The 18,870-nt window shown below is 42.7% G+C and overlaps 1 protein-coding gene across 3 annotated transcripts in view; it reads left to right on the top strand.

Moving 5' to 3' along the window:
* The window catches only part of LOC144605433 (metabotropic glutamate receptor 4-like), an 808,110-nt gene that overhangs the window by 78,756 nt on the left and 710,484 nt on the right, over window positions 1-18,870 (top strand). The gene's annotated exons all lie outside the window — the stretch shown is intronic.

Below are 18,870 nucleotides of genomic sequence, written 5' to 3'. Positions count from 1 at the left end.
GTTCTCCTGAAGTGCTTCATTCTGCAATCCCCAATGCGTCACGACTAATGATGTGATGTAGTATGATTATGCTGATCTGAGACAGTCTGGAGTGTAAAGTACGAAAAATATATATGACCTTCATCAAAATGTACTTAGCAGTTCGGAAGGTGATTACACTTTTTTGTAGGTTGTGTTTAAATTGACAAAATACAAAATGTCTTGAGTTTAATGAATCTCCATTTGAAAAGCAGCCTTATTTGTAATTCTACTTGACACTAAGTGGTTCTCAACTTTGTTCAACATGGTAATAATCTCATTAGCTGCAGAACTCTGCAGTAGCTTTTTCTGTTAATCTGCCAATATCTAAAATATTCTGCCAAAGCAAGGAGTGACATCAGCTTGTTGTCGCTTCTGATGAATGACCTGGTAATGGGTCCTGAAGCTGCTATTCTGTGGCTCGAGTCCTGCATAATTGATGCAATTGACATCATGAATAAAGAGCGTGTCTGAAGAAGGGTTCCGACCTGAAACGTCGCCCACCCTTTTTCTCCAGAGATGCTGCCTGACCCACTGAGTTGCTCCAGAACTTTGTGTCTATCCTATGGATAAAGAGCGTTAGGGTACCATGAAGTTTAATTCATGTGGAGTCAAACAGCGTGGAAACAGGCCTTTCCGCCCAACGTGCCCACATCGATCATCTGCACTAGTCTCACCTGCCTGTGTTTGGCCCATATCCCTCTAAACCTGTCCTATCCATGTACCTGTCTGAATGTTTCTTGAACTGTGCAATGGTACCTGCCTCAACTACCTCCTCTCACAGCTCGTTCCATACACCCACCACCCTTTGTGTACCCCACGTGTCCTATTCAATCCCATTCTCCTGCCTTCTCTCCATATCATATCATATCATATATATACAGCCGGAAACAGGCCTTTTCGGCCCTCCAAGTCCGTGCCGCCCAGTGATCCCCGTACATTAACACTATCCTACACCCACTAGGGACAATTTTTACATTTACCCAGCCAATTAACCTACATACCTGTACGTTTTTGGAGTGTGGGAGGAAACCGAAGATCTCGGAGAAAACCCACGCAGGTCACGGGGAGAACGTACAAACTCCTTACAGTGCAGCACCCGTAGTCAGGATCGAACCTGAGTCAACGGCGCTGCATTCGCTGTAAAGCAGCAACTCTACCGCTGCGCTACCTCTGACACCTGTACTAATCGAGACCAGGGCAGCCTAGTTGGGCAGATGAAGACTTTATTCCTTGAAGTGCAGGAAGATGAGTGTATAAGATCATGAAGGGGATAGGTAGAGTAAATGGACATCCTTTTAGCTACAGTAGGGGAATCAAAGACCGTAGGACATCAGTTTAAAGGGAGAAGAGAAAAATTTAATAGGAACCTGAGGGGCAACTTTTTCACATAGAGGGTGGTGGACATATGGAACGAGCTGCAGGAGGAAGTAGTACGAGGCAGGTACTATAACAACATTTAAAAAGGCATTTGGATAAGTACATGGATAGGAAAGGTTTAGAAGGATAAGAGCCAAACGTGGGCAAGTGGGACCAGTGTAGATGGGGGCACCTGGAATGGCATGGCAAGGTAGGCCAAAGGGCCTGTTTCCTTGCTGCAAGACCCCTCAGCCCACTGAGTCCACACCAACCATCGATCACCCATTCACACCAATTCTATGTTATCCCACTCTCTCATCCAATCTCTCCACATGAGGGGCATTTTACAGAAGCCGATTAATGTACAAAACCCGCATGTCTTTTGGATGTGGGAAGATACTGGAGCACCCGGAGGAAATGCATGGGGTCACGGGGAGAGCGTGCAAGTTGAAAACAGTCAGCACCTGCGTTCAGGGATCGAAACAGGGTCTCTGGTGCTGTGGGGAGCAGCTCTACCAGCTGTGCCACTGTGCCATCCTTGCTTGCTGCATCTTGTCTATTAATGTAATAACACACATTAATATACATAATTAATAATACATTTATGTGCAGGTGGTTTAATTGACCACCATGAATAACTCTTTAGTGTAGATATGAGAAAAAACATAAGGTAGTGCAGCGGTGGAGGTGCTGTCTTCCAGTGCTAGAGATCTGGGTTTGTGACTATAGGTGCGTCGTTATGCGACTGGATCCTGGACTTCCTGCTGGAGCGGCCGCAGGCAGTGAGAATGGGCCTGCACCTGTCCTCCACTATCACCCTGAGTACCGGCACACCACAGGGCTGTGTTCTGAGCCCCATGCTCTACTCCCTCTTCACACACGACTGTGTTCCTGCATTCGACACCAACACCATTGTCAAGTTTGCAGACGACACAACGGTGATCGGGCTGATCACCAACGGTGATGAAACAAACTACAGAGCGGAGGTGCAGAACCTGGCGGACTGGTGCTCTGATGCTGGTTGGCGCGGACTCGCTGGGCCAAATGGGCCTGTTTCCACGCTGTATCGCTAAGCTAAACTAATTGTGTGAAGGTAGTTTAATTAACCACCATGAATTACTCTTTAGTATAGATATTAACAAAAATGTATCAAAGGGAAGATGCTGCAAATTGTAGAGCTGCAGGGAAATAATAGGTGGGAGAATGAATCTGGTGGGTTTTGTTCATTTGGGTACTGGCTCAGATCTGATGGGCGGAATGGACGCCTTTTATTTCATAATTAGCAAGTGAGAAAAAAAAGTATTTGCACATACCCAATAGGGCATTCCACAATCTCCTAAACAACTGCATCTTCTTCCCATGCAATGTCTCCATCAAGTGATGTTACAATATAGAGTTTGTTTTATTTTAGATTAAAATAAATATTCTTTACTCAAGCGATCCAATGTTTCTCATCATTTTTATTCGCATGCAGTGCTCGATATCTGGGAACAAATCAAAATAAGATCCCAGCTTTACAGCTGATCAAGAGCATTGAGATTACCAACACATTGTGTGATGTGTCAAACTTCATTGTTGAAAATAAAATCATAATGTTGTTTGAGTACGTTAATGGAACCCAAACCTCAGTGACCTTAATATTACTGTTCATGGAGGCATGACAATCTGTTCATAGAAATAGCCAGGGGACACGAAACTCAATAAACGTTATTATAGCACAATAAAAGTGATATCTTAGAAACTGTTGGATGTAATGGCATCATGAGAATGCTGAAGGCTATTCCGTCATACTCCCCAGACTACTACAGGAACAGATGCATAAATCCACTTAAAAGACAAATGCCCAGAAATTCGAACATATAGCCTGTTTCAGATTCAAAATGAACTTTTCTCAAAGTGAAGCACAATTGCACCCATTTCACATCACTCGACGAAATTCAACAGGCAATTGACAGCCCAAACAGGAAGATACAAACAGTTGCTATGGAGCATTGCGTTCAGTTTCGGTCACCCTGCTACAGGAAGGATGTAATTAACCTGGAAAGAGTCATAAAGTTCAGAAACAGGCTTTTTGGCCCAACTTGCATACGTCGACCCACTTGTCCCATGTGCATTATTCTCACCTGTCTGCATTTGGGCCATATCTTTCCTATACACGTACCTGTCCAAATGTTTCATAAATGTGTGTAGTCTGAAGAAGAGTCTCGACCCAAAACGTCACCCATTCCTTCTCTCCAGAGATGCTGCCTGAGTTACTCCAGCATTTTGTGATAACTTTGATTTGTGCCAGCATCCGCAGTTATTTTCCTACATAAATGTTGTGATGGTTTCTGCCTCAACTATCTCTTCTGGCAGCCCGTTCCAGATATTTACCATCCTTTGTGTAGTAAAAATAAGTTTTCCCTCAGGTTCCTATTAAATCTTTCCTCCCTCACCTTAAACGTATATCTTCTGGTTCTTGATTCCCCTACTCTCCTCTATTCATTTAATGTTATTACGCATCTCTATCAGATCACCCCTCATCCTCCTGCTCGCTATGGAGTAGAGTCCTTGCCTGCTCAACCTCTCCCTGTAGCTCAGGCCACCAAGTCCTGACAACATCCTCATGATTTTTCTCTGCATCTTTTTCCAGCTTAAAAGCTGTTGTAGTAGAGAGAAATTAGAAGATTTACGAGGATGTTGGCAGGACTCGAAGTCCTGAGCTGGATGGAGAGGTTGGGCAGGCTAGGACTTTATTCCGTGGAGTGCAGGAGGACAAGGAGTGATCCGATAGAGCTCTATATGAAGTTCTGAGCTAATAGAATTGATTATGTGGCTGTGGTGTTCTGACATGATCTAATCTGATCATCCACATTGTAACTGCACCATTATTGAAAAGATTTTCTCACCTTTGTAATAACCTGTCTTTCCACACAAAGTAACGTCATAAAAATGATGATCTAATTGATATTTCACTTTCCTATCCCATCCCTGATTGCAAGAATGTTTAGGTTTTTTACTGTTGCAGGTACAGCAAAACGCTTACAAATCAAATAATACTATCCACGAATACGATCACGACAAACACAAGTACAACGGGTAGAGCAAAGAGAAAAATACCAGAGTGCAGAATGCAGTACCTCAGCATTGTAAAATATTGTTGTACAGCTGGAAATAGTGATGGACACACAATGCTGGAGTATGATGTTGCAGTTGTAGAAGTGAGGCCACACTTGAAGCATTGTGTACAGTCTAGGTCACCCTGTTACTGGAACAACATCATTAAGCTGGAAAAATGACAAAGTCTGACGGGAATGTTGCCAGGACTTGAGGGCCTGCATTCTAAGGAGGTTGGACAAGCTATGACTTTATTCTCTGCTGTGTAGGAGATTGAAGGGTGCTTTTGTAGAGGTGCATACAATCACGAGGGGCTGGGAAAAGATAAAGCTCGGGGCATACAAGGTGAAAGCGAAAGAATTTAGAATTTAGAAAGGTAATGTAGTTTCAACTTCTTCACACAAGGGGTCGATGCCTACATGGAATGAGGTGCCAGCGAGAGTGTAGATATTATGTTTACTGCACAGAGAAAGTGGTTGAGGCAAGTCTAATAACATTTAAATAACACTTAGATGTGTATATGTAGACAAGGCTTTGAGAAAGATAGGCCAACCATGCTTTAGTTTTTTTAGTTTAGTTTATTCATGTGTACAAGAGGTACAGTGAAAAGCTTTTTGTTGTGTGCAGAAAGACATGATTACAATCAAGCCATCCATTGTGTGCAGATATATGATAAAGGGAATAATGTTTAGTGCAAGATAAAGTTCGATTAAAGGTAGTCCGAGGGTCTCCAATGAGGTAGATATTAGCTCAGGACTGCTCCAGCTTGAATGGGCATCTTGTTCAATATGGATGTTGGGTTGAATGACCTGTTTCTGTGCCATATTACGCTTTAACATGATAACTCCATAGAACTGAGTGGACATCTTTTTGGCCTGAGAGAGCTTTAGTTGTTTTAATTTGAATTTATTGGGGTAATTAAAATTATTTCAAGTATAATTAAAAGTTGTGAAATTGATGCAAACAATGAGTTCGGCTGCAGGGAACTTCAGCGGTTGAGCTGATTACCAAGAAAAATGAGCAGAACGCTGATTTTTGAAACTGGCACAAGACATGACAGCAATTGCTTCCAAAGAACACTGGTGGTTTGGCAAAGAGGATGCATAATATTTGGGTCTAGCAAAGCCCAAATGTGTCTTTAACTTGAAACAAAAACTGTAGCTCTTGGAAATCTGAAACTGAAACAGGAAATGTTGGAACACACTGCAGTTTAGGCGGCATCTGCTGAGAGGCAGAGTCTGTAATTAGGGTGGCACTGTGGCGCAGTGGTAGAGCTACTGCCTTACAGCATCAGAGACTCGGGTTCGATCCTGACTACGGGTGCTTGTCTGTCCGGAGTTTGTACGTTCTCCCCGTGACTTGCGTGGGTTTCCTCCGAGATCTTCGGCTTCCTCCCACACTCCAAAGACGTACAGGTTAATTAGCTTGGTGTAAATGTAAAATTGTCCCTAGTGTGTGTAGGGAAGTGTTAATGTGCGGGAATCTCTGGTCGGCATGGACTCGGTGGGCCGAAGGGCCTGTTTTCACTCTGTATCTCTAAACTAGCCTAAACAATTCAGGTCTATGAATTCAGTAGAACTGGAAAGGTGGAAAACAAATGTGTTTTAGGTTATAGTTTACAGGTGGAAAGAACAATGATGTTTGTCATAGTTAGAAATCAGGAATGTCCAAGCAATAATTATCTTTAGTACTGGTGATTAAAGAAACTGAAGAGCACATAGGAACTCTGAGAGACAGAGCACAGGAATTGATAGGAATCAGAAACAAAAAAGAATGGGGTGGCTCAGCGATAGAGTTGGTGCCTTACATAGCCGGAGACCCGGGCTTGATCCTGACAACGGGCGCTGTCTGTACGGAGTTTGTACGTTCTCCCCGTGACCGCGTGGGTTTTCTCTGGATGCTCCGGATTTCTCCCACACTCCAAAGACATAGAGGTTTGTAAGTTAATTGGCTTCTGGAAATTGTAAATTGTCCCTAGTGTGTAGGGTAGTGCTAGAGTACAGGGTGATCGCTGGTCAGTGTGGACTCAGTGGGTGAAGGGACTTTCCACACTGTATCTCTAAAGTGTGATGTCTTGAGAGGTCGGGAGCTTTTCTCTTGAAGGTTGGGAGGTGTGGGTGCCGGAAATGAAGACAGAAACGTTCTTGTTTTCAAACTTAAATTCCATATATTTAGTCTTTACCAAAAACAGGTAAACTTAATTGTTTGCAGACAGGTACACAAAACCAAAACAGGTAGTGAAATCAAAACTGTAGCTTGCTGCCTTCTTACAAAATATAACTCTGCCTCTCTGCCTCTCTGCCTCTCTGCCTCTCTGCCTCTCTGCCTCTCTGCCTCTCTGCCTCTCTGCCTCTCTGCCTCTCTGCCTCTCTGCCTCTCTGCCTCTCTGCCTCTCTGCCTCTCTGCCTCTCTGCCTCTCTGCCTCTCTGCCTCTCTGCCTCTCTGCCTCTCTGCCTCTCTGCCTCTCTGCCTCTCTGCCCCAGTCGTTGTCTCTCTCCTTAAATATACTGCTTCCCTTCCCTTTTAGCTCTCTCACTGAGGCAATCAGCTCATCTGGTTCAGCTGGGCAGCAATCAGTGTCGGCAGCAATCAGTGTCAGCAGCAATCAGCAGCAATCAGTGTCAGCAGCAATCAGTGTCAGCAGGGCAGGCAGCCCTGCTGACTATGGGTTTTGTAGTCTTTTGCTGGCAGCCATGATGGTTTGTAGTCCTTGTTGCATCCACCGGGAGGAAATGTATCTCCCCTCTATGACTCTACCTCTCATGATATCACAAAAGTCTAAAGAGAATAATGGATATAAGGACACATGGGCTGGAGTAACTCAGCAGGTCAGGCAGCAACTCTGGAGAACATGTGACTGAAGAGGGGTCCCAACCCGAAACATGTTCTCCAGTGATGCGGCCTGACGCTGTGAGTTACACCAACACTCTGCGTCCTTTGTAAACCAGCATCTGCAGTTACTTGTTTCTGCTTCGAAAATATTGGAAATATACAGTAGTTTGGAAGCTACTTTGCGAAGAAAACTCGAGTCAATGTTGCAGGGGATCATCTTCCACTGGACTGGGCAGTTCTGACCTGAACAGTGAAGTTCCCCGAAACTGAGTCCAAGGCCTACCTGTGGCTAGAAACAAGACAAGATACTGTTCATTGAGTGAGCTATTGCCATTCATTGATCGCCACCATCGACACTCCGACAACCCATCAATCACCATCAACACCCTGTCCTCTGGAGAAATCTCTTGTGTTTTTATCTGCTTGGTAAATGGAAAAATGAAGTTTCCTGAGAAGGTGCAGCTGGGGCGGTACAGTGGTACAACGGGTGGAGCTGCTGCCTCACGGTGCCAGAGACCCTTGTTTGATCCTGACCTTGGGTGCAGAGTTGGGTGCGTGGTCCTTCTATCTGTGACCACGTGGGTTTATCTGGATGTTCTGCTTTCCTCCAACATCCCAGCGATGTTCGGGTCTGTCGGCTAATTGGCCTCTGTAACTTGCTCCTAATGTGTAGGGAGTGGATGCAAAAGTGGGATAATGTAGAACTAGTATGAACAGGTGATCGATTGTTGGGGTGGATTCAGTGGACCGAAGGACTTGTTTTCATGTTGTGTCGCTAAACTAAAACTAAAGATGCTGGTTAATACTCAAAAGGACACCAAGTTATGGAGTAACTCAGCAGGTCAGGCAGCATCTCTGGAGAACATGTTTAGGTGACATTTTGGGTCGAGAAGGATCTCAACCTGAAACATCACTCATCTGTTCTCCAGAGAAGATGCCTGACCTGCTGAGTTATTTCAGCACTGTGTCCTAAAACAAAGGATAAACTTGGATATTGATGATAGTCTGATGTCTAAAGTCTAAGTGTATTAATTCTAATTGGGAAAATAATAGAAATATATGATGATTCGTTTAAAATTTTAAAAACAGCACAATGAAAGGGTTATTTAGGTTGTACTGTCATCGTTTTTTAATCTCATGGGAAGAAGCCATTTTAGTAACTGAAAACAAGAGGATTAAGAATGTCTGGATGTATGCAAGATGAATGGGTGATGAGTTGAGGAAATGTATAGGAAGGAACTGCAGAAATGTGTAGGAAGGAACTTCAGTCTGATGAAGGGTCTTGACCCGAAATGTCACACATTCCTTCTCTCCAGAGATGCTGCCTGTCCCACTGAGTTGCTCCAGCATTTTGTGTCTATCTTAGGTGATGAGTTGATATAGGCTGCAGTTAGTTTCTTGAAAGACTTCTTCTTGGACTGAAGTTGGATTGTATAAGTGCTATCTAGCAGGTGTTGTGTCCAGTGTCCAATGTGGTGCGCAGTGTGGGATCTACTCATTCTACTGGAAGTATGCTGCCCATCATATTGGTCTGAGCTGTTGGACCCATGTCAAGGGTGCATAAATAGTGGTCTCACTGTGCAAGCTGCCCAGACTTTAGTCACCTTTCCTTTGCATCTATAATTCCTCATTTAGAGATAAAGCGTAGAAACGAACCCTTTGGCCTACCGAGTTCATGCCGACCAACAATCACCCGTGCGCTATTCTATGTTATCCCAGTTTTGCATCCTACACACTCGGGGCAATTTACAGAAGCCAATTAACCTAGAAAATGTCTTTGTAAAAATAGATGCACAGGAAAGGTGACTAAAGTCTTCGGGATGTGGGAGGAAACTGGAGCACCCGGAGAAAGCCCATGAGGTCACAGGGAGAACGTACAAGACCATTACCAAACAAAATCTGACACCAAACCATAAAAGGATATTTTTTGGAGCCAAATAAAGTTTAGGTGGGGTTTGGGTGTTAAGGGGAAAGAGATAGATTTTAAGAGGCATCTTTCTGGAGGAATAAGTTTCAATTCCAAACAGATTATAACCTGGCAATCAATCACCCAGAGCATCACAATATCATGTATCTGCACACAGTGCAGATATATTATATTGACCAATTGTTTTGAGTATCAACTCTATCGGAAGGTATTTTCTCAAAATTATTTCTTCTGGTGTGTGAATAATGTAGCCTTAATTGCATTCTCAAGGATAAAGTCTTTTTAGTGTTTTTATTTTCCTGTGGTGCTATAATATATTATAATATAATCCTTGTATTAGGAATGGCAGAATGATTTCAAACATTCTTTTCTTCTTGAGGATATATATAGCAGATTAGTCTTGTTACTTCGCAATGGACAGAAGGTATGGTTACTCTGAGATGGAGGGTGTGACAATGGGCAAGAGGGTAGCTCTTGGGGCTAATGGAATCAAGGGATATGGGGCGAAAGCAGGAACTGGGTATGGGTTTTGGATGATCAGCCATGATCATATTGAATGGCGGTACTGGCTCGGAGGGCCAAATGGCCTACTCCTGCATCTATTTTCTATGTTTCTATGTTACCCAGCGCATCTAACTTTGTTGAGCTTTATACAGGGATTGGACAACTGTATGGAAAAGTATTCAATGTCAGTGAAAGACAAAATACTGGAATAAATCAGCAGGTCGGGCAGCATCTGTGGAGAAAACGGATGGGTGACGTTTCCTATTCCTTTTCCCCTGAGATTCCACCTGGCCCGCTGTGTTACTCCAGTTTTTCGTGTCCATCTTCAGTGTAAACCAGCATCTGCAGTTCCTTCCAAAACAATATCAATGCCATGTTCATTAGAGAATAAAAAGCACAATTCCAATTTATGGAATGCAAGGAGAACATTAATTGTGTTCTTTCAATATTGTCTTTTTTCACCTTACAATAAACCAAATAATCTCAAAATGTAACATTGATGGATCTAATTTTGGATGCAATTGATCTTTTCAAATCGATAGTTACAAATGACAGCTTTACCTTGCTCTTTTATCTTCAACAGTACAGATGCTTGAAAACTGGTCAGAGTGTATATGGTAGCGTATAGATATTATTTGCAGGTAAAATAACAACATCGAATAGACACTTGGACAGGTACTTGGATGGGACAGGTTTTGAGGGATGTCGACTAAATGCAGCCTAGCTTAAAAGGGAAAATTTGGTCAGCATGGATGAGTTGGGCCGAAGGGCCTGTTTCTGTGTTGTTAGACGTAATCTACAACTCCAGAATTAAGAGCGTTTTGTCATAGTGTCAAGAGTGTCTTATCATGTATCTGTACACTGTGAGTGGCTCGATTATTGTCTTTCCGCTGACTGGTCAGCATGCAAAAAAAGCTTTTCACTGTACCTCGGAACACATGACAATGAATTGAACTGATATGTACAGAACGGAACAATGTAATTCTTACTTGCAGGAACACAACAGATATATAAACACAATACTCAATAGATAAGAAAATAAACAAAGACAACCTATGACCAATTGTTAGGTATTATCACTTTTGGAAGATATTGTCTCAACTTTTTATGTTCTGTGGAGCATGAATGTTGAGCCTAAATGGATGAGGTCTGTGTAATAGTCTTATTCCTGTGGCGCCATGATATAAATATTGTCTCGTTAGGAAAAGCACAGTGATTTTTTAAATTCTATGTTTTCTTGAGGGTACAGCAGATTAGTCTTCAAACGTAGCTTAGATGTTCGTCTAAAGTGTTGTGCAGCTGGACAGTAAATTGACTTCAGTGAAAACTGAGGTTTAACGATAATTGAATTATGTATAACGGAAGTCATTTATGTTCAAAAGTAGGCCAAACAACGGGTATAAATGGATCTGAGTAGGCAAAACCAAAAAACACGTGATTGAATGTAGCCATTATCCCCAAAAGTGGGACAGGATTCTGAGTAACAAACTCTTGTTAAATGGATGATGTATAACAACTGCGACCAAGAGATTGCATTTTAAACTTGCCACTTTCATTTTTTTTTGTTCGGTGTGACGAAAATTCATGTAATTGAGGGCTATTCATGTATTTGAGGGCATTCTTGCTATTGAGGGCGTGCAGCGTAGGTTCACTAGGTTAATTCCCGGAATGGCGGGACTGTCGTATGTTGAAAGGCTGGAGCAATTAGGCTTGTATACACTGGAATTTAGAAGGATGAGGGGGGATCTTATTGAAACATATAAGATAATTAGGGGATTGGACACGTTAGAGGCAGGAAACATGTTCCCAATGTTGGGGGAGTCCAGAACAAGGGGCCACAGTTTAAGAATAAGGGGTAGGCCATTTAGAACGGAGATGAGGAAGAACTTTTTCAGTCAGAGAGTGGTGAAGGTGTGGAATTCTCTGCCTCAGAAGGCAGTGGAGGCCAGTTCGTTGGATGCTTTCAAGAGAGAGCTGGATAGAGCTCTTAAGGATAGCGGAGTGAGGGGGTATGGGGAGAAGGTAGGAACGGGGTACTGATTGAGAGTGATCAGCCACGATCGCATTGAATGGCGGTGCTGGCTCGAAGGGCTGAATGGCCTACTCCTGCACCTATTGTCTATTGTCTATTGTCTATTGTAAGGTGTTAACAAGCATTGTCAGAAATCAGTTATGATGAGCTTGAGTGGTTTCTTCCTGTGCTACCAACTCCATGATCAGACATAAACAGTGGCAGAAAATTAACAGCAACATGTCAAGGTATGATGGAAATTCTGGACGAGCCCAGTAGCTGACCTTAACATAAAACATAGTACAGCATGGCAACAGGCCCTTCAGCTGATTCAGCCCATCTACCTCTTTGGAGACCCTAGTTCTATCTTTTATCGGACTTGACTGGACTTTATCTTGCACTAAACATTATTCCCTTTATCCTGTATCTGTACACTGTGGATGGCTCGATTATAACCATGTATAGTCTTTTCACTGAGTGGATAGCACGCGACAGAAATGCTTCTCACTGTACTTCTGCACGTGACAATAAGCTAAACTATCAAAAGTGTTTCTTTATGCAGGGTGTGCTGGGTGCCTGGAACGCACTGCCAGGGGGTAGTGGAGAGGATGCAGAGGAGGTTTACCAGAATGCTGCCTGGATTAGAGGGTTTCAGATACGGAGAGAGGTTGGATAGACTTGGATTCTTTGTTCTGGAACATTGGAGGTTAGGGGGAGACTCGATAGAGGTATATAAAATTATGATGGACATAGATAGGTAGACAATCGCAACCTTTGCTCCAGGGTGGAACGGTCCAACACTGGAGGGCATAGCAAAATTGAGAGGGGGAAAGTTTCATGGAGATATGCAGGACTAGTCTGCTGGCATGTTTTATGTATGCAGTGTTGGGGATTGGAACATATTGCAAGGGGTGGTTGTGGAGGCAAATATGATAATGGAAATGAACAGGCTTTTTTTTCATTTCATTTCATTTTATTTTATTTCGAACATGTTAAAAGACATCAATTAAAAAACAAAATAAACAAAAAAACAGAAGAAATACAAGGAATTTCATCCATTACTTAACATGTGCGAAAAGGAGTAGGAAGAAGTGTGAACTTATTTAATCCCACCCCCATTCCCTAATCAATATTTATCAAGTATTGTCTATAATAACTAATACCTAAAATACATATATAACTACATATATACTCACTCACCCCTACACTCATGAATATACCTATTTACACAATAATGTCTATATTAACTACATCTGATATATATACATACATTAGGCCAATCATATACATACATATACCCGACCATTTACATACAAAATATAAATACAAATATAGTCACCCACCCGTATAATAAGTCAGATATTAATACAAAAATACTCATACACCCTTATATGTTCATATAGATATACTTATTTAAATAATGATGTGTTATTATATGTAGACCCTTGGTGACTGTTAATCCCCCTTCTCACTGTACCTAGAAAAAATCATGTGTTTATATTTGTTTTTAAACTGGATGATGTTTGAACATTGTTTTAATTCCACATTCATTCTGTTCCATAGCTTTACTCCACTGATTGATATAGAAAATCTTTTCATTGTTGTTCGAGTATTGCGAATCTTGAAATTTAATTTTGGTTAGGCACATGGAAGTACAGGGCAGAGAAGGATATGGATCATGTACAGAGATTAGATTTTGTTATCTTGGCATCATGCTTGGCACAAACATTGTGAGCTGAACGGTCTATACTGTGCTATATCCAAGCCTTTGATGATGCCAAATTAAACTAATCGCTTCTGCCCACACATGATCCATATTTCTCCATTCCCTGTATATCCATGTGCTTATCTAAAAACCTCTTAAATTGACAATAGACAATAGGTGCAGGAGGAGGCCATTCGGCCTATTATAATGCCACTATTATATCTGATTTCACCACTACCCCTGGCAGTATGTTCCAGGCAAATGCCACTCTGTATCTAAAATAAAAACCTTCCCAGCACATCCCCTTTAAAGCTTATCCCTGACACCATGAAGCTATGTCATCTAGTCTATTTTGTTCTTGTACCAGGCACCTACCATTCTCTGTGTAATGAAAAACTGCTGTACCTTCCCATCTCCTTTAAACTCTCCCCCTCTGATCTTGCACCTTTGACCTTTCACAGTTTGTGCGCCGTATTAGGTTGGTTGTCTGGATCTGGACCGTTATAAGATAAATAGGGCATCTGTTACCAATTTTTCAGGGCATGGCCATTTTCTCTTTTAAAATATAGGCATCCTGTTCAATCTAGGCTGTTGGCAACTCTCCTAGGCCCTAATCCCTAAACCTGGATGGTTTTCTGTCCTCCCAGTACCAGAGTGCTGTTTTTCTTGCTTATAACTCTTGGGCCCCATATTCTCCTTGGCTTCCTGCCACACAGATCTGCTCAGCAGACTGGCTGGTCCCACCCCATGTGGCACAATCATTGAAAATTGTGATCTGTCTACATTTCTTGTGGCTAGTCTTCAGTAAAGATGAACACTAACTTGCTTTAATCAGTAAGATCTCTTCTGAGCAGATCTAGCCATTGAGAAGATATCCAACTCAATCGTACATCTTGGCATCATGCTTGGCACAAAGATTGTTGGCCGAAGGACCTGTTCTGTGCTCTACTGGTCTATGTCCATGCCGAAGACTATGCAAATTTAATCTAATCTCCTCTCCCCGCACCTGCTCCATGTCAGTCCATTCCCTGCATATCCATGTGCCTACCGAGAAGCCACTATCATATCTGATTCAACCACTACCCCTGGCAGTGTGTCAATTCCCACAAGGAGCAGCACTAGCATCCACCGTCTCTCCCATCCTCATTGCCTTCCTGGCTGTCCCCAGGCCCGGACCACCAGGACAGCTGCCCTCCTCTCTCCAACTCAATTCAACAGATCACTTTAGATAATTTGTCCACGCTGAAATCACTGAAGCATTTGTTCTCATTGTGTCCTGAAGTGATCATAGCAAGGGAACTGGATGATCTAGGAGTTAGAAATAGCTCAATTAATATACAATATTGGTCTTAGCTGGAAATTTTCACTGAATAAATTTCTTCTTCATTGACTTCAATGATTTTGCAACTTAAATTGCACTTCATTCTTGGATTTGGAAGCAATTGCACAATTTCCTTTAAAAACAATAAACTGCTTCTGTTTTTACAATAGCGTGGCACAGCTGGCACAGCTGGCAGAGCTGGCAGGGCTGTTGCCTCACAGCACCAGAGACCCATGTTCAATTTTGACCTGGTGGGTTTCCTCCAGGTGTTCCGGTTTCCACCCACATCCCAAAGATGTGCGGGTTTGTAGTTTAATTGGCCTCTGTAAAATTTCTCCGAACTTTTCAGGAGTGCTTGAGAGAGTGCGATAACGTAGAACTTGTGTGAACGGGTGATCAATGGTCGGTCTGGACTCGGTGCGCCGAAGGGCATGTTTCCGCGCTGCATCCCAAAACTAAATCAAACTAATTAATTTAAACTAACTTATGGTTGACATTTCATGCTCTGACTGCCCTTCATCTAAAGACTTTGTCCTCACTCCCACTTAATTTATTTGTAACAATATTCAGTCTGTGTTGGACACAAAAAGCTGGAGTAACTCAGTGGGTCAGACAGCATCTCTCGAGAAAAGTAATAGGCGACGTTTCGGGTCGAGACCTTTCTTCAGACTCAAATTCAGTCCAGCATCTGCAGTCCCTTGCCACATATTCAGTCTGTTTTACTGTGTTTGTGATCGGAAAATTCAACTTAGCTCTGTTTACCCGAACATAACCTGAATAATCTCAAATATTTCTATTAGATTATTCTTAAACCTTTTAGATCCAGTGAGAAAAGCTCCCAATTCTCAAAGCCTGCAGCTTTTCACTGTTTTCAATTTCTGTTTTCGATTCACAATCTTGGACGTATTCATGAATATATCAGCTTCAAAGTTCAGATCATTTATACTTGCGGTAGTCAGCAGAAGATTGGTTCCAACATAAACTCCTGAACACCATTATTCATCACACCTTTCCAATTCTTAGAAAAATACTGTTTCCAATCCTTTGTTTTGTGTACTTAGGCCATCTTTCTGGCCATGTGATAGACACACAATCCTGAAGTAACTCAGCGGGTCAGGCAGCATCTCTGGAGAAAACGAAAGGTGACATTTCGGGTCAGAGCCCTTCTTCAGACTGAAAATAAAGCAGACATTCCAATTATGTGAGATCCTGCAAATCCTCCAACTGCTTTTTATTAAAATGCTTTTGAATAATACATTCACATGTAAATGGTATACAAAAGGTATAGAAGTGTAGAAATGCACACCATCAGATTGAGGGAATTTCTTCCCAGCTGTTATCAGACAACTGAATCATCCTACCACAACCAGGGAGTAGTGCTGAACTACTATCTACCTCTTTGGTGACCCTTGGACTATCCTTGATCGGACATTGCTGGCTTTTCCGTGGGGGATCTTATTGAAACATATAAGATAATTAGGGGATTGGACACATTAGAGGCAGATAACATGTTCCCAATGTTGGGGGAGTCCAGAACAAGGGGCCACAGTTTGAGAATAAGGGGTAGGCCATTTAGAACGGAGATGAGGAAGAACTTTTTCAGTCAGAGGGTGGTGAAGGTGTGGAATTCTCTGCCTCAGAAGGCAGTGGAGGCCAGTTCGTTGGATGCTTTCAAGAGAGAGCTGGATAGAGCTCTTAAGGATAGCGGAGTGAGGGGGTATGGGGAGAAGGCAGGAACGGGGTACTGATTGAGAGTGATCAGCCATGATCGCATTGAATGGCGGTGCTGGCTCGAAGGGCTGAATGGCCTACTCCTGCACCTATTGTCTATTGTCTATTGTCTAAACCTTATTCGCTTATTATGTGTCTATACACTGTAAATGGATCAATTGTAATCCTGTTTTTCTGCTGATTAGTTTTTCTTTCTGCTCATTGGTTAGCACGCAACCAAAGCATTTCACTGTACTTCATTACGTTTGACAATAAACTAAACTTGACATGTCAATTTTGAAACATTGCAATATTTCATTAAATAATTCCACTCGTTTGGTCAGGCACGACTTGCTTACCTATCTAGATTGCGGATTTTCATAGTTTAATTATTTACCTTGCCCTATAATTGTTGCCCAACAACCAAGATCAAGACAGTGCTGGAATAACACAGTGGGTGAGGAGAAACGTCTCTGGAGAACATGGATAGTACTTTAGTACATCAGAGATATTGCGTCGAAACAGGCCCTTCGGCCCACCGACTCCATGCTGACCAGCGATCACCCCTTACACTAGCACTGTCCTACACACGAAGGACAACTTACAATTTTACTGAAGCCAATTAACCTTCAAACCTGTATGTCTTTGGAGTGTGGGAGGAAACCAGAGCACCTGGGAAAAACTCATGTGGTCACTGGGAGAACGTACAAACTCCATACAAACAGCACCCTGAGTCGGGATTGAACCCAGGACTCTGGCGCTGTGAGGCAACAACTCTACCACTGTGCAGAGATGATGCTTTAGGTTGGGACCCTTCTTCAGACCCCAAACGTCACATATCCATTCTCTCCAGAGATGCCGCCTGACCTGCTGATTTACCCCAGCACTTGGATGCTGGAAATCTGAAATGAAAAACAAAAAAAGAAATGCTGGAAATGCTCAGCAGGTCATCCCAGATCTGGCCAGACCTGCGGGGATTTGCAATTATTTTTTTTTAAAAATGTTATGGAGAATGAGCTTTCCTTTAAAAGATTGCTTTTTGATGAAAATTGGGTTAATTGAATTTGTTCAGTAATAGCTGCTTGTTATGTTGATTTGCAAGGATTGTTGTGTGCAATCATGCTACGTTGTCACAAACTATCTTTTTTGATGACCAACTGCATTGATGTGACACCCAAGAAGCCACATCAATGCCTCTAGTTCCTCAGCAGATTCTGAAAAATTGGCATGTCTCCAATGACTCCTGTAAACTTCCACAGATGCACCATGGAAAGCATACTGTCAGATTGCATCACAGCTTGGATTGGGAACAGCTTTGCCCAAGACTTAGGCTTTTTTTGATTTAGAGATACAGCGCAGAAACAGGCCCTTCGGCCCACCGGGTCCGCGCCGCCCAGCGATCCCCGCACACTAACACTATCGTACACCCACAAGGGACAATTTAAATTTTTTATTTATTTTTTAACATTTGCCCAGCCAATTAACCTACAAACCTGTACGTCTTTGGAGTGTGGAAGGAAACCGAAGATCTCGGAGAAAACCCACGCAGGTCACGGGGAGAACGTACAAACTCCGTACAGAACAGCACCCGTAGTCAGGATTGAACCTGAGTCTCCGGCGCTGCATTCGCTGTAAGGCAGCAAGTTGTAGATGCAAGCCAGTCAATCAGAATCCCAAGCTTTCACTCCATCTACCCTTCACACTGCTTTGGGAAAGCAGCTAACGTAATCAAAGACCTTTTCTAACCTGGCCATCCTTTCTCCCTCATCACATCAAGCAGAGGATACAGAAGCTTTGAAAGTACATTCCACAAGGTTTAGAAACAGCTCCTTCCCCTCTCCTGGCAGGCTCCTGAACGGTCCTTCCTTAAGCTACGGTACTGGCTGATTCACCTCACCTCCATCTCAAGGGACAAGAGTTGAGAGTTTTAAAATGTTATATGTACCAACAATGGAACAATGAAAATCTTAACTGCAGCATAACAGGTCTGTAAATGCAATTAATAATCATAATAGTATGTGAGACCAAAGTCCTTACAACAACCAAGGACATTGCATGGAAGTTCCTAGTTGCTGAGCTTAGTGTTGTGTAGTGTTCAAGAGTCTGATGGTTGCTGGGAAGGGGAAATCGCAAATATTCTTAAGTTTTATATCTACATCTTGTCACGAATCTTGTCGAACCCTAAGCCTAATTTTGGCCTTGGCTCTTAAATAATGGTGTTGGTGTGGCGGCTCCCAAGGGTCGGGCCATACTACTACCGACCCCTCGGCACGGGAATGGACCAGTCCAGGGGGGCGGTCCGGTACTACGTATATAAGGACAAGGTTTTGGGCGCGAAGCCATTCCGGCAGACTCGACCCGTCTGATAACCAAGGAATAATAAAACA

This window comes from Rhinoraja longicauda, chromosome 24, assembly GCF_053455715.1.
Source record: "Rhinoraja longicauda isolate Sanriku21f chromosome 24, sRhiLon1.1, whole genome shotgun sequence".
Taxonomy (NCBI): Eukaryota; Metazoa; Chordata; class Chondrichthyes; order Rajiformes; family Arhynchobatidae; genus Rhinoraja; species Rhinoraja longicauda.
The sequence above is the reverse complement of the archived record's forward strand: the minus strand, read 5'-3'. Positions and strand labels throughout refer to the sequence as shown.